This window comes from Choloepus didactylus, chromosome 11 (assembly GCF_015220235.1).
Source record: "Choloepus didactylus isolate mChoDid1 chromosome 11, mChoDid1.pri, whole genome shotgun sequence".
NCBI lineage: Eukaryota > Metazoa > Chordata > Mammalia > Pilosa > Megalonychidae > Choloepus > Choloepus didactylus.
Window position 1 is genome coordinate 12977527 of NC_051317.1, and position 15714 is coordinate 12993240.

At 42.0% G+C, this 15714-nt stretch overlaps 1 long non-coding RNA gene across 2 annotated transcripts; it reads left to right on the forward strand.

Moving 5' to 3' along the window:
* The first annotated feature begins 1674 nt into the window (after positions 1 to 1674).
* LOC119506288 lies at positions 1675 to 15494 on the forward strand. Of its 2 annotated transcripts, XR_005210964.1 has the most exons (4): positions 1675 to 1885; positions 5441 to 5552; positions 5998 to 6116; positions 14639 to 15494. It is a non-coding gene; the product is annotated as an uncharacterized LOC119506288 (long non-coding RNA). The 2 variants fall into 2 exon arrangements; XR_005210965.1 differs by lacking the exon at positions 5441 to 5552.
* The last annotated feature ends 220 nt before the right edge of the window (positions 15495 to 15714 follow it).

Here is a 15714-nt window from a genome sequence, read left to right on the forward strand (position 1 = left end):
AGAGGAGTGCTGAAAACATAACCTGGGAGCACCAACATTTATGGCCCAGATAAAAACAGAAAGATCCTCAAGGAGATTTTTTAAAGAGTGATCATAGAGGTAGGAAGAGAGGCATAACTGTGTCCCAAGATCACAGAGGATTTCAAGGAAGAATGAGCTGCCATTGAGATCAAATCTGCAGCACGTCAAATTGGCAGGGATGACAGATTTAGTAAATAAAAATACAAGATGTCTAGTTAATTTGGATTTCAGATAAACAATGAATACTTTTTTTTTTAGTATAAGAATGTCCCAAATATTGCACTTAACTCGGGGCCATTTATTTTCTCTGTCAATTCTACAGGTTGGCCAAGAACTGACCAGAAATCATTGGATGTAACAATTAGGAAGCACTGGTTTCCTATGAAAGGGCAATGTCACCAGAGCAGTGTACAGATAAAATCCAGAAACCGGCGGATGAGTGAATTGGTGGTGAGGAAGCACGGTTAGTTAGGTAGTCTATTCTGCAGAGAATTTAGGTGTCAAAGGAAGATGAGAAATACAACAAAGACTTGAGGGGGAGAAAAGGTCGAGAAATTTTGTTTTGTGTTAGGAAAAAAGGGAGACTTAAGTGTTTGTAGGTTTACTGGAAAAAAATAAAAGTAGAGAGTGAGATGAATGAAAGAAACAAGAAAGAGTTGATCATTGCTAGAGCAGGATTATGGGGATGGATTAAGAGAAAAGTTGAGACCTCAGCCTTAGACAGAGATGGAACAGCTTTTCCATGGAGATGAGAGGTGAGCAGGAAGAATAGGCAATTTTATAAATAAATCTGGACGTATAGGAGAGAAGTTGAGATCATGCATGACAACCTCTTTTCTTTGTGAGCTAGGAAAGTTTGTCATTTGATGAGAGCTCGTGGAAGGAGAGCTGTGAGAATGGGATATTGCTCTTAAGGTAAATGGGGGGAAGAAAGTCTTGGACACTAGCAAAGTATGGGTTTGAAAAACCACTGTCTGCTGACTAAGGCCAAATAAGACTAGAGTGGATAAACTGAATGTGTGGGTGAAAAGCAGGTGTCCAATTTGGAGGCAGATAGACTTGGGTATGTTCCTGGCTCTGTCCCATCTGCATCCATTAGCTTTCAGTAGGTCATGCTGTTAAACAAACAACCTCAAAGTCTCAATAGCTTACAAAAAACGACCGTATCTTTCTCACAGTGCATGCTGGTGGCCACAGTTTGCTTGTTGCAGCTCTTCTCGAGGCAGTGAGGGGTTTCAGGTTTGCTTATTTCATGATCCAGGAGCAGCAGCTATTGGGAGCGTGACCATCTCAGGGCAGAGGTCCCAGGAGCAAGGGACCAAGCAAAGCCATGCAATCATATTTAAAATCTTTGCTTAGATGCAACCTATGCTGTGGTGGTTGGGTTCATGTGTCAACTTGGCTAGGTGACCCAGCTGTCTGGTCGGGCGGGCACTGGCCTGATGGTTGCTGTGAGGATATTTGAGGCTGGTTAATAAACCAACGGGCTGGTTTGTCAGATCATCAGCCAAATGACTGCAGCTGACTGATGACTCATCAAGGGGCGTGCCTTCCACAGTGAGAGAATGCAATTGGCTGGATTTGGTCCGGGTGATCAGTTGGAGGCTTATAAACCGGACGGTTAGAGAACCTTCACTTCTTCTTCGGCTGCCCAGTAAAGCATTTCTTGGGGAGCTCGTCGAAGTTGCCGGTTGGTTTCCTGAGGAGTTCATGGAGCACGTTCGTCGAAAATCCCAGCTCATTTCCTGAGGAGATCGTTGAAGTTGCCGGTTCGTTTCCTGAGGAGTTCATCGGACATCTTCCTTGGAGTTGACAGTTTGTTGACGGCTCTGCAGAATTTGGACTCGTGCATACCCACAGTTGCGTGAGTCACTTTTACAATTTGATAATCAGAGACATCTCTCATTGATTCTGTTTGCCAAGAGAACCCTAACTAATACATATGCCATGTGCACTCATGTGCCATTGACCAAAGCAAGTCAAATGGATAAGCCCAACTTCTATGGAATAGGGAAGTACTGTTCGCCATGGGGAGAGGGAAGTGAATATTCACAAAAAATAACTCTGGGCAAGTGACTTCAGCTTTCTGAGCTTCAGTTTCCTCATATGTAATGTGGTGATATTAGCATCTGTTTCCTAGAACTGTTGGGTGGGTGAGAAAAGGCTAACGTGTAAAAAAGTACAGTGCCTAGTACCTAACAGAAACTTTATACATGTGAGATTGCCTTCCTTGGTGCTAAATTACACAGGTCCCTGACCATAGGAAATTCAATTGAACTTTCTGTTCCACATTTTCTTTCTGCCAAATGACTGGATGACCTATTGAGACTTTTCTGGCTCTAAAGTTCTCTGGTTCTAAAAATTATATGCTAAATAACCTAACAGGTCCTCACCACAAAAGAACTTTCTTTTGTGGTGTAAGAAGAAACCATAACATCCTCAGAGGTTTCACTTAGCTTGCATCTCCTTGGTCCAGCCAACTACCAAGGGCAGAGAGAAGCCTTGTTCAAACAAACCTAAGATATCTATAAGGAACCAAAGCGCCGGAAAGATCATCTTGTCATACATTGGCAGTGTTGTTGAAGCTTACAGCGAGGGTTACGCTTCACAAAGAAAGGTCAAGACATTTTCGCCACACCTGGGGGAGGTTAGCCTCCTTGAATTATAAACTCTGTTGGTGAGATGTGAAATCTGACAGTGAGTGAGGAAATGGCTGAGGAAGAGGTATCACCTGCTGTCTTGTAAATGTGTGAAAGCCTTGAAATGGAGTCTGGCAGAGCCCCAGAAACGACCCGCCATATGTCACTGACTGTTTCACGGAGTGGAAGAAGGCCAGAGGCATGTCTGAACAATGTTCAGGTGACCGATTATATCAATTAGGATTGTGAGTGGCTTCAAGGAACAGAGACTAGACCACAATGGCTGATGCAAGACAGGGATTGATTTTCCTCAGGTAACCATAATTCTGGAAGTAGGCAGGCAACAGCTTCAAAATGGCACCGATGTCACAGGCATTTCTGGTGTGGATCATTCTAGAAGAAAGGTGGTATGGAAAGTTTTACTGAGTGGCAGATTGAAATGTAAGCTTAGACCCAAGGACTTCAAAGGTACATTCAAAATTTAACTTATAGTTTTAGGGTGTTCACCAGATGTCCAATTTAAATACCCAGCTTTAAATCTAAATAGCATTAATTGATCAAATATCTAAGTACCTGCCACAAGTTCTATTCTGGTTTGGGTCTGTAAATAATAGAACAAAATATGAGATGCAGCCCAAGTTTAAAAGTAAATAGAGTTAATATACAGAGGAAAGACATTTTTACATGCTGGGAAAAGTTGGTGAGCAGAGATGACAAACTGTCTCCTATCTTTGTCCAAGTCTCTACTATTTTTACTGGAACAAGAGCCCCTGACTGGGTTCTGGGCTATCAGCCTCCCCAATCTGTCCAGTTAATCCTGTCTCCACCCAGCTGTCCAACTGATCATCAATAAACAGTCATTAGCTATCACTGTGATGTGTGAAGCCCTCCAATACTTCAATTGCATTTAGAGCAAAATCCAAGCTTCTTACTCTGGAATATTTAGTAGGCCCAGCCCTTCCTCTGCAGCCCTGTCCTGTATGTACCACTGTCCTCTCATCCACTCTGCCCCAGCCACAATGGCCTTCTTTCTGCTCACACCAAGCTAATTTCAGCATCAGAGCTTTTGCATTTACTGTACGTTTCGCTGGGCCACTCTTCCTTCAAAGGAGGGGTTGGCTCCTTTAATGCAAATGTCACCTTCTCAGAGACCATTTCCCTGATCACTGTATTGGAAGTCACCTACCCCAGCCTCCTCTTCACTCTATCCCATTTGCCTGTTTTTAAGTTATTATTCTCACTCCCTGAATTTATCTTATTTATTGGTTTGTCACTTCACCATCCTCAGTAGATTGTAAGTTCTCTGAGAGTAGAGCCTCGCACATGTATGCACTCAATATGTATATACTAAATAAATAATAATGCAATCAAGTGTTTCACACTCTCTAGGAGTTCAGAAAAGGGGCTATTATTGTGAGTCGCTGAGTCAGGCAACTTTGCATGGAGGAGAAGGGAATGAGTTGGTCTCTGAAGGAAGAGAAGGATTTGGATTAGGGGGTACCCAGGAGAAGCCATGGGTATGTTTGGGGACAGGGAATGTGGCTGTTCCACATCTGAAATGACAGCTTCAGTGCCCAAATCTCTACCCCTGGCTGACTGCAAAGGGACCAAGCTTTCTTAAGGAACTATGGTCAAGGGCACAAAAGCAAAATACTTTGATGACTTCACCAAAAGAAAACTCTTACATCGACTGAAATAAATTCCCCAGACTAAGGGGGTGTGGCCAAGGGACAGTTCTTGAGCTGAAGACAAGTGCAGGACCTTCCAAAGCATTCTGTGAAAAATGCACTTTGGATAAAACTTCAATTTAAAAATAACCTCTGTTGGATGTGGAAGGAAGAACAAATCTAATGTTGGGGCCAGAAACCCAGAGTGAGGGCCAAATTTGGGCTAAGAAAATGCTACATTCTAAGATCTTTGGAAAGGTACCCCCATCCTTGTTTATTACCTATGAACAAAATTCTTAGAGACAAATATGAGGAAATTGATAATTTGTAATTTTTAAGGTATCAAACCAGTAGGCTAGGAAATAGATCATGTTCTACTATGCTGGGGGAAAAAGTTTAAGACAGGCAGGTCTGTGATCCAAGATAAACAAATATGACACCACTGGACAACAAGATGGCATTTGGAGGAGGGCCAAATGGGGTCATTCTGGCCATTGGCGTGATGGGTGGAAGGTGGACAAATGCAGTGGAATTTGAGAACTGGCCGAGGAGCAGACTTACCTGGAGAAGACTCCAGATCTGCCACTCAAGCTGTGTGACCTTTAACAACTTACTTTATTTCTCTGACCCTCAGTTCCCTCATCTGTAAAATAGGAAGATAATTCCCACTTCCCAAGGATATTGTGGAGACTAAATGAAATACTGACTCACAAGAGTATCTGAATATTAGAAGGCTTTACATTTTTTTTTTGAAATATATTTCTCTCTCTTCCCTTGAGAGGGCTGTGGAAATTGGAGAGCTTCAAACTTGATAAGTTTACTAAAGATGAGAGTTCCATTAGCAAATATTTACTGAGTGTGACTACTATTTGTATGACACAGTGATGGATAAGACATAGACAAGATTCTTCTCTCCTAGTTGGGGAGTATAGCAGTTATCGGTTGCCATGATAATGATGTGAAACAAACCATTCAAAAATTCATGGCTTAAAGCAATGAGCAGTCATCTAGTTCACAAATCCTCAAGTTGGCAGTTCAGGCTGTTCTCAGCTGGGCAATTGCTCTGGTTTAGGCTCTCCTGCCTGGCAGTTAACCGACTATTTGTTGGTCTAGGGTAGCCTCAACTGGGGCAATGGACTGGTCAGCTCAGCTCTGTTCCATGTATCTCATCCTCCAGCAGGCTGGCCGAAGCATGTGTTCATGGTGAAGGCAGAGGAGGACGTGGGTAAGCCCAAACATGCACGTGCTTTTCAAGCCTCTGTTTGTGTCACATTTCCTTGTTCCTATTGGCCAAAGCAAATCACATGACTAAGCTCTGCATCAGAGTGGGAGGGTCATATAAAGTCACATGGTAAAGGCTGCAGGTACAGAGAGGGGTGAAGAAATGAAGCCAGTAGTGCAGTTAATCTACTGGAGGGAGACTAGATAGATACATTCACAGATAATTGAATTTTATGTGTGCACGTAACAGACATATGTAATGCATAATATAAAAATGTTTAATAATATAGTAAAAGAACTTTCCCTCCAAATCTTCTTGCTTGATCACTCCGTATGACTAGGGAGCAGGTATCACTGTCCCCAGTTTACAGATGAAGAAAGTCACACAGGAGTGAGGCCTAAATGTGAGTCTAGGGCTTTTGACGACAAGCCTCCTCTTTACCCCACAGCCTCTTGGACCAGTGACCGGGGAGCACACAGCCAAAGGGACAGAGAATGCCACACGCTCAGGCAGCCAAGAAGCCTTCACAGGCACAAATTCACCTGGGTCACAGATGTCTATACAATGGTGAGTTTTCAACCTTTTTAAGGTACCAAACGCTCTATTTTTTTGGGTGGGGCAAATTTTATGGAGAACTCCCCATTGTATAATTGTTGAAAGAATTGTTTTATTAGCATGCATTTATTTTTTTAAATGCAATTTTATTGTGATATATTCACATACCTTACAGTCATCTAAAGTGTACCATCAGTTGTTCACAGTATTATCATATAGTTGTATATTCATCACCACAATTAATTTTTGAACATTTTCATTACTCCAAAAATTAAAAATAAAAATAAGAAAAGAAATAAAAAATAAAAGTAAAAAAGAACACCCGAAACATCTCATACCCCTCTCCCCCCCATTATTCATTTACTTTTTGTCCCCATTTTTCTACTCATCTGTCCATACACTGGATAAAGGGAGTGTAAGACACAAAGTTTTCATAATCACATGGTCACACTGTGTAAACTATATAGTTATACAATCATTTTCAAGAATCAAGGATACTGGGTTGAATTTCAAGTTTCCGGTATTTCCTTCTAACTATTCTAATACATTAAAAACTAAAAGGGATGTCTATATAATGCATAAGAATAACCTCCAGAATGACTTCTCAACTCCATTTGAAATCTCTCAGCCACTGAAACATAATTTTGTTTCATTTCTCTTCCCCCTTTTGATCCCTATGATGCTGGATCCAGGTTCATCCCCAGGAGTCATGTCCCATGTTGCCAGGGACATTTACACCCCTGGGAGTTATGTCCCACATAGTGGGGAGGGCAGTGAGTTTACCTGCAGAGTTGGCCTAAAGAGAGAGACCACATCTGAGCAACAAAAGAGATTCTCTGGGGGGTGAACCTTAGTACAATTATAAAGAGGCTTAGCCTCTCTTTTGTAGTAACAAGCTTCATTAGGGTAAGCCTTAAGATCAAGGGCTCAGCCTACTAAACTTGTAGTCCCCAATGCTTGCAAGATTATCAGGAATTCCCCAGGTGGGGAAGTTTAACATTTTCACATTTTCCCCCAGTCCCTCAAGGGGGCTTTGCAAATACTCTTTATTCTCTGTCCAAATTACTTTGGGATGTGTTGGGGCTTCATGCTAACCTGTACAAACCAACCGGATCTCACCCCATATTGAAGGTTTCATGTAATTATGGTGTTTGAATAAACTGACAATACAAGTTAAATTGTATAGTGTGCTACAGAAAACATAGATTTTGCAACAAATAAACATCTCTCCCTTTGATCTCACATAGAAGTTGAAGTTGTAAAACACAGTCATATCATCCTTTACTCTTTAGTCTGATTTGCCTTAGTCCCAACCAAGTCCATTTCATTCACATCTCTAATTGAAGTCTGATTTCTTTTTCAGCTTTTTTAACAGTTGCTGTATGGGTTAATGCTGACATTCATAGCTGCCAAACTCTGGCTCTGAGTCTTAGGTGTCACACAGATACTCAAAGTTTCAGGGACTGACCAGGTTATACACAAAGAGCTCAGCATCTCAGAATTTAGAAATAAAAATTACAACTCAAGGATTGTTCTGATAGGTGTAAGAGCTTACAATATAGGAACCTGTACAATAAGACTTCCCCTGATAACCTATGCTCTCAGATTCAATTCTCAGAGTTTGCACATTATATTTAGTCCATATTAGTGAGGCATTATAATGTTTGTCTTTTTGATTCTGGCTTATTTCACTCAACATACTATCCTCAAGGTCCATTAACCTAGTTGGATTCTTCGCAACTTCATTCCTTCTTGCTGCTGCTCAATTTTCTGTTGTATCTATACACCATAGTTCACCATTCTGTTTATTAGTCGATGTACCCTAAGACTACCTCCATCCATTGAAAATTGTGAATACTGCTGCCGTAAACACCAGTGTGTAATTGTCCATTTGTGTCCCTGTTCTCAGTTCTTCCAGGTATATAACCCCAAACAGGGTTATAGGACCATATGGCAACCCCTTTCTTGGCTTCCTGTGGAACCACCACACTGCCCGCCAAGGGCTGCACCATTCTACTTCCCCGCCAATAGGGAATATGTACATCTCTCTTTCCACATTTTCTCCAACATATGTATCCCTCTATTTTTTAAACAGTTTTATTCACACCCCATACAATCCATCCTAAGTAAACAATCAATGATTTCCAGAATAATCACATAGTTATGCATTCACCAACACAATCTGTATGAGGATATCCTCATATTTCCATTTCTTCTGCAAACAAAAAGGAAGAGGAGAAAGAAAATGAAGAATAAAAAAAAAAAATAGAAGGAAAATAAAAATAAAATAAAATAAAATACAATGAAAAGGTCAGACAACACCACCACCACCAAGAATCCCAGACCACTCCCTTATATCCCCCTCTAATAGACATTTAGCTTGGGTATATTGCCTTTTCAGCACCTTGCAATGTTGACATTCATTTGTTCTTTCTCATGTAAAAACATTCTTATTTTTGCATCTTTAATCACCATCATTGACCACGCCAGTTTTTGCTAAGTTTTACAATCCCAGTCTTAATCTTCTTTCCTTCCAGGGTCATACAAGCCCCTAGCCTTCCTCTTTTAACCATCTACTTTCCCTCAACTTAATGTCTTCTGACTACCATTTTGTCTTTTGGATTTTATATGTCATATTATATTTTAGTTTTCTTTTCCCCTCTGTCTCTTTTTACCCTTACTGATAGTCTTGTTTTCTACACTCTTCTCCAAATGGCTCTCTCTCCTTGCTTTTCCTATCTGCCTGTGGTGCTCCTTGTAATATATCTTGTAGAGCAGGCATGTTGTTCACAAACACTCTCAGTGTCTGTTTGTCTGAAAATGTTTTAAACTCTCCCTCATTTTTGAAGGACAGCATTGCTGGATATAGAATTCTTGGTTGGCAGTTTTTCTCTTTCAGTATGTTAAATATAATACACCACTGCCTTCTCACCTCCATGGTTTCTGCTGAGAAATCCACACATAGTCTTATCAAGCTTCCTTTGTATGTGATGGATCACTTTTCTCTTGCCACTTTCAGGATTATCTCTTTGTCTTTGACGTTTGAAAATTTGATTATTAAGTGTCTTGGAGTAAGTCTATTGGATGTATTCTGTTTGAGGTACATTGCACTTCTCAGATCTGTAATTTTATGTCTTTCATAAGAGTTGAGAAATTTTCAGTGGTTATTTCCTCCATTATTCTTTCTGTCCCCTTTTCTTTCTCTTTCTGGGACACCCATGACATGTATATTTGTGCATTTCATGTTGACCTTTGATTTCCTGAGACCCTGCTCATATTTTTCCATTCTTTTCCCTATCTGTTCTTTTGTGTGTAGGATTTCTGATGTTCTGATGTTCATGAATCCTTTCTTCTGCGTCTTCAAATATGCTCTTATATGACCCATTGTGTTTTGCCTTTCACTCCCATAAGTTCTGCCATTTGTTTTTTTCCAGCTTATGAATTCCTCTTTATAGTCATCCAGTGTCTGCTTTATATCCTTCATCTCTTTTGCCACATTTTCCTTCAGCTTGTTGATTTTATTCAGGAGACTTGTTTGAACATCTTTAATTAGTTTTTTCAACTCCTGTATCTCATTTGAAGTATAAGTTTGTTCATTTGACAGGGCCATATCTTCATTTTTCTTTGTGTGAGTCATAAATTTTTGTTGTCTAGGCATCTGGCTTCCTTGTTTACCCCAATCAGATTTTCCCAGACCAGATGGGCCCAGGTCTCAGGAGGAGGCTGTATTCAGTATCAGGTTTCCCTAAGGCTGAGACCCAGAAGATTGTCAGACTTCCCTGTGAGGCCTCTAGACTCTGTGCTTTTCCAATCCTGCCCAGAAGGTGGTGCTTGTCAGCCCACAGCTCCCCACTGGTGTAAAGAGGTGTGGTACCTTTAATTCTGTTTGTTTGTTTGTTTGCCTTTTTCCCCAGGCTCTGGGGTCTGAATTCTCTCAGGGAGGGTAGCCACTTGAGCTGGGCCCCACCTCCCCCCTTTTCTTAGGAAACATAAGCCCTTTAGGGAATTATCTCCTTCACTTGACTTCTTCCTTTGTCTCTTTAACTATCTTAATTCGATGCTTGCCCGGGTCAGCAATGACAATTGAAAATCCCTGAGGCTTTCTCTAATGAGCCACCTAGAATGAGAGGGAAAAAAAAGATAAAAGAAAGAAATCCCCTTTACAGAGCCAGTCCCTAGCCCCCAGTTTAGCCAGTTGATCAGAATTGGTACGCAGTTCTATGTGCCTCTTTTCTTGGGACACAGCCCTTTTCCAGTATTCTGAGCTAGGAGTGGACAGGCTAGAACAGTCTGGCCCCTGTGAACTTCTGAAATTGACCACCTAGACTTCCCTCCAGAAAAAGGGAGAAACTGCTGAGGGTGCAATCAAAGTTGAGTGGGATACAGGTAATAGAGACAAAGAAAAAGAAGGCCCAGTTAAAAGTTGGGAGATAGGGTGAGAAGAGTAAGGAAATCTTAGAAACAAAGCCAGATAAATTATAAGGAAAAGAAAGAAATGGGGGTGGGAAATCTCTAGATTAAAAGAGACATGTAAGACATATATGCTAAAAAAAAATATGGGCAAAGCTAAACTATATTGTCTAGGGATGTATACTGGATGATAAAACTTGAAAGAAATTCAAGGAAATTATTTCCACAAAAAGTCAGGATCATGGTTACTTTGGTATGTGTGGGGGTATGTAGGTTGTTCCAATTTGCTAATGCTGCTCTTATGCAAAATACCAGAAATAGATTGGCTTTTATAAAGGAGGTTTATTTGGTTACACAGTTATAGTCTTAAGGTCATAAAAGTGTCCAAGCTAAGGCATCAACATTCGGGTACCTTCACTGAAGGATGGCCGATGGCGTCCGGAAAACCTCTGTTAGCTGGGAAGGCATGTGGCTGGTGTCTGCTGATTCCAGTTTCTGTTCCTCTCTCAGCTCCTGTGTGTTCTTTGTTCTTTCTCCCAGGATATTTCTCTTTAAGCACGTGGGGGTCCTGTCTTACCGTATCGTTGGGCAAACTCTGGGCTTCATCTCTTTTAGCTTCTCCAGAGCAAACTCCAGGCTAGCAAAAGTCTGCTTTCAATGGCCATCTGCAAAATGTCTCTCTCAGCTGCAGCAGTGAGCTCCTTCTGTCTGAGCTCTTATAGGGCTCCAGTAAACTAATCAAGACCCACACTGAATAGTTGAGCCATACCTCCATGGAAATAATCTACTCAAAGTTATCACCCACAGTTGGGTGTGTCATATCTCCATGGAAACAACCTAATCCAAATATCCCACAAGATTGGATTAAAAGATCATGGCTTTTTCTTGGGGGGCATGATATATCTAAACCGGCACAGGGGTGTATGGATGGGTCTGTGATTGGATAAGGTCCATGGATGGTGTTCCTGTTTGCTAATGTTGCCATTTTGTAAAACACCAGAAATGGATTGGCTTTTATAAAAGGGGTTTATTTGGTTACAAAGTTACAATCTTAAGGCCATTAAGTGTCCAAGGTAAGACATCAACAATAAGGTACCTTCACTGGAGAAAGGCCATTGGAATCTGGAAAACCTCTGTTAGCTGGGAAGGCACGTGGCTGGCGCCTGCTTGCTCCCAGGTTGCGTTTTCAAAATGGCTTTCTCCAAAATGTCAGCTTTCAATGGCTGTCTTCAAAATGTCTCTCGGCCACAGTTCTGAGGTTCTTCTGTTTGTGAGCCCCTTTATAAGACTCCAGTGAACTAATCAAGGTCCATGCTGAATGGGTGCGGCCAAGCCTCCATGGAAACATTCAATCAGAGGTCACACCCTAACGAAAGGTGTCACTCACAGTTGGGAGAGTCACATCTCTATGGAAACAACCTAATCCCAATATCCCACAAGAGTATATTAAAAGCTCATGGCTTTATCTGGGGCACATAATATATCCAAATTGGCACAGATGGATTTCTGGGATGGCTGGGAAAGTTCTATTCTTGACCTGGTGGTGGCTACAAGGGTGTTCCTCTTATAATAACTCGGCTATTTTGTGTGGCTCTCTATAACTATGCTTTATTTTACAATAAACAGGTAATAAAAGGAGGGCTAGCCTAGGAGACCTCAGGTTCCAATTAATACTAAATACTAATAATAAAACCAGTAATAACACTAATATAATTCTAGCAGACATCTATTGGGCACACATTATATGCAAGACACCGTGCTAAGCACTTTATCACAGTGATTAAGAGCTCCAAGACTGGAGTCAAATTCCTTGGCTAGTTTTCTTCTTTTACTAGCTGTGTAACTTTGGATAAGTAACTAATTCCCTTTGCACCTCTGTGCTCTCTATACTCAACTGTGAAATGGGGCAATAGTAGTGTGTGTCTCATAAGGCTGTTGGAGCAGATGAGATTTGCATGTAAAGCCCTTAGCACAGTGCCTGGGTCTTGGCATGTGCTCAACAAATGGCAGCTATTGTTATCTCCCTGTGAGGTGGCTATTCTTACTCCCCAATTATGGGTGAAGAAATTATGACTCAGAGAGGTTAAGTCACCTGCCTAAAGTCATGGAATCACTCAGTGTTGAAGCCAGGCTCTCAACCTTTCCCCTCTACCTCTCCAACTCCCCAAGTCATTAACTTCCTTCTAAAGAAAAATGGGGAAATGGCAAACTAAAGTGACCTGGCCTGGCCCCACAGCTCTTGTTTTGATGGTTTGCTGGGGTCTTGCTCCCTCCCTTCCCCCAACACAGGATGTTGCAATTTTGCTACAAATGGAGGGAATCCAGCAGGGCCGTCCAGAGCACGGCTGCCTGAAGCATTCTTGGAAGAGGGAGTAAGGAGAAAAGAAGGGGGAGTAAGGGCAGGAAGGATGTGCTGCTGAGCTGGTGCTTCAGTGGAAGCATAAACAAATCCCACTCCCCTAGGGGGCCAGGAGCCCGGAGATGTAGCTGGGTAGATGCGTCATACACATCGTGCAGAGAAAAACTAAGTAGCATTCCCCTGTGCTGAAGTTTAAGCATAAACAAGGAGCAAGTAGTTTTCATGATAATTGCCAAATATTAGAAATATATTATTCCCTCTCCACTCTCAAGACACTTCTAGGATCTCCAGCTGTGCTAATAATGCTACGTGCATCACTTCCAGGGCCAGAAGAATTGTTCCAAGATAACGGCTCTTCATCTGTTTATTCTTGTTTTCCATCAACACTTGAAACCTGGTTTACTTAGGTTTTCTTGGGGCTCCATGTTTTGTTCACAAGTGGGGGGGGAATAGAAAAAAAGCAACGTTTGGAGTTAAGCTCTTAGGCAAAGATTTTCTCTGAGCCTCTGATCCCCATCTCTGAGAGGGGGAAATGATATTTGCCTTATGAATGGACTGATGTGAAGATGGATGTGGGGGTGTATATAAAGAGCCTAGCCTAGGACTTGGAGCAGGGTAGACTCCACAATGCAGGTGCTCCCCTCACCTCCAGCAGGCCCTCCAAAGAGCACAGAAGGCAGATGTGCAGCACACATACTGATTTCCTCTGGCATCTGCAGTAGACATTATTCATCACTCATGACATTCTTTCCTGCTTGCATTAGTTTTCTACTGCTGCTCTAACAAATAACCACAAACTTAGTAGCTTAAAACCACGCATCTTTACTATCTTAGAGTTCTGTAGGTCAGAAGTCCAACATGGATCTCTACAGGCTAAAATCAAGGTGTCAGCAGAGTTGCAGTCCTTTCTGACAACTCAAGGGGAAAGACTATTTCCTTGCCTTTTCCAGCTTCTGGAGGCTTCTCTCCAGTCTATGCACATTGGCCTCTCTGTCTCATAGTCAGCAACAGGGCATCAAATCCTTCCCACCCTGCCTTCTTCCTCTGACCACAGCGAGGAAGGGTTCTCTGCTTTTAAGGATCCACATGGTTAAGATTGGACCTTCCTGGGTAATCCAGGAAGATCTCCCCATCCCAAGGTCCATGACCTTAATCCCATCTGCAAAGTCCCTTTTGCCGTGTAAGATAACATGTTCACAGGTTCTGCAGATTAGGGCATGGTCGTCTTTGGGGAGCATCATTCTGCCTACTACACTTCTCAAGGCAGTGAGTGCTCCAGGCAGCCATCACCAACAGATCTGTGTGGCCTATGAGATCAAATATATTTGACCTGTGAGATCAAAGCTACCCCTGCTTTGGAGATTCATCTGGAAAGAAAAAAAAAAAAAGCAAAGGGAGTCAGGAGACAGTTGGAAGCACAAGGAAGATCTCTTAAATTTAGGAAAGAGAAATGTGTTCTGCATGGCTAATAAAGTCGGTGATTGCTGGTGGGTCTAGGGCCAAGAATCCATCTGGCAGAGTAGACCTGCAGGCTCCCTAGATCCATAGGCAGGAAACAGGCTAAGGCCAGGAAATTTGGCTCAGACAAGAGAAGCAGTAGGTAAGGTGGGTCCAGGGCACTGGAGGTGAGAAAGCATCCCCAAGGGCGGCTCCAGTGAGGAGGTGAAGGAGGCCTCTGGCTGTGGCTGGACTTTGGACTTGAACCTGGGGATCAGGGCCCAAACCACATGGCAAGGTGTGGGATCACTTGTGTTCCTCTTTGTAGCTCAGCCCCTGGTGAGTGGAGGAAGCCTGAAGCACAGGAAGCCAGAGGAGTCTCCACCATGGCAGGTTGAAAGCTTTGAATGAATAAGAATCAGGGCAGGAGAGATCCAAATGGTTCAGGTAAGCTGCTGAGGCTGGTAGACCAAGGTTTGAGGAAACATCACCATGGGGAGCACTAATGTGCAAAACACTTTTTTAAACAGCATTACTGAGGCATAAACAAATGCAGTAACTGTGCAGCTCCAAGTGTGCAATTTGATTAGTTTTGCATCTGTATATACCTTTGACACTCTCACCAGAATCAAGGTTATGAAATATCCACATTTCCTTACACCCCTTTGCAATCCCTCCCATTCCCTTGCCATTCCCAGATAGCCACTGATCTGCTGTCACTGTATATTAGTTTCCATTTTCTAGTATTTCATATGAATAGAATCATATAGTAAGTACCCTTTATTGTCTGACTTCTTTCAGTCAATAAGATGATTTTGAGATCTGTTCACAATGTGCATATCAGTAGTTCATTGCTTTTATTGCAAAGTAGTATTTCAATATATGGATGTAACGCAATTTGTTGATTTCTCAGTTATGGAACTTTGAGTTGTTTCCAGTTTTTGGCTGTTACAAATAAAGCTGCTGTGAGATTCATGTACAATCCTCTGTATGTGCATGTGCTTTCATTTCCCTTGCATAAGTATCTAGGAGTGGAATGGCTGTGTCATACGGTAGGTATATGTTTAACTTTTCAAGAAACTGCCAAACTGCTTTCCAAAGTGGTGGTACCATTTTACATTCTCACTAGCAGTGTATCAGAGTTCCTATTGCTACCATAACAAATGACCACAAATTTAGTAGCTTGCCACAACATAATTTTATTATTGTACAGTTCCGTAAGTCAGAAGTCCAACCCTCTTACATGGCTAAAATCAAGGTGTCAGCGGTTTCAGTCCCTTCTGGAGATTCAAGGGGGAATACTCCTTTCCTTGCCTTTTCCATGCCTCTGGAGGCCTGTTTCATGTCCTTGCCAATACTCGGTATTGTTAGTCTTTTTAATTTTAGCCATTCTAATGAGTGACT